General features: G+C 40.8%; 1 non-coding gene across 1 annotated transcript; it reads right to left on the reverse strand.

Annotated features, from left to right (window-relative positions):
- Positions 1-274: 274 nt before the first annotated feature.
- LOC112713212 (small nucleolar RNA R71) lies at positions 275-382 on the reverse strand. The gene has a single exon (XR_003158187.1). It is a non-coding gene; the product is annotated as a small nucleolar RNA R71 (small nucleolar RNA).
- Positions 383-918: the final 536 nt, after the last annotated feature.

The raw sequence follows: 918 nt of genomic DNA on the forward strand, positions 1-918 counted from the left end.
AGCCTCAATTAGTTTATCTAATGTAACAGAATTGCAAGTCCATGGACTTCCATTGGAAGATCCTCATCAGTTTTTAGCTGAATTCTTGCAAATCTGTGACACTGTCAAGACCAATGGGGTTGACCCTGAGGTCTACAGACTTATGCTATTCCCTTTTGCTGTAAGAGACAGAGCTAGGATATGGTTGGACTCACAACCTAAAGAAAGCCTGAACTCTTGGGAAAAGCTAGTCAATGCCTTCTTGGCAAAGTTCTTTCCACCTCAAAAATTGAGTAAGCTTAGAGTGGAAGTCCAAACCTTCAGACAGAAGGAAGGTGAATCCCTCTATGAAGCTTGGGAAAGATACAAACAATTGATCAGAAAGTGTCCTTCTGACATGCTTTCTGAATGGAGCATCATAGGTATCTTCTATGATGGTCTGTCTGAACTGTCCAAGATGTCATTGGACAGCTCTGCTGGAGGATCTCTTCATCTGAAGAAGATGCCTGCAGAAGCTCAAGAACTCATTGAAATGGTTGCAAATAACCAATTCATGTACACTTCTGAAAGGAATCCTGTGAACAATGGGACGAATCAGAAGAAAGGAGTTCTTGAGATTGATACTCTGAATGCCATATTGGCTCAAAACAAAATATTGACTCAGCAAGCCAATATGATTTCTCAAAGTCTGTCTGGAATGCAAGCTGCACCAGGCAGTACTAAGGATGCTTCATCTAAAGAAGAAGCTTATGATCCTGAGAACCCTTTAATGGAAGAGGTGAATTACATGGGAGAACCCTATGGAAACACCTATAATCCTTCATGGAGAAATCACCCAAATATCTCATGGAAGGATCAACAGAGACCTCAACAAGGTTTCAACAATAATAATGGTGGAAGAAACAGGTTTAGCAATGGCAAGCATTTTCCATCATCTTC

The sequence above is a fragment of the Arachis hypogaea genome, chromosome 9 (genome assembly GCF_003086295.3).
Source record: "Arachis hypogaea cultivar Tifrunner chromosome 9, arahy.Tifrunner.gnm2.J5K5, whole genome shotgun sequence".
NCBI classification, from domain to species: domain Eukaryota; kingdom Viridiplantae; phylum Streptophyta; class Magnoliopsida; order Fabales; family Fabaceae; genus Arachis; species Arachis hypogaea.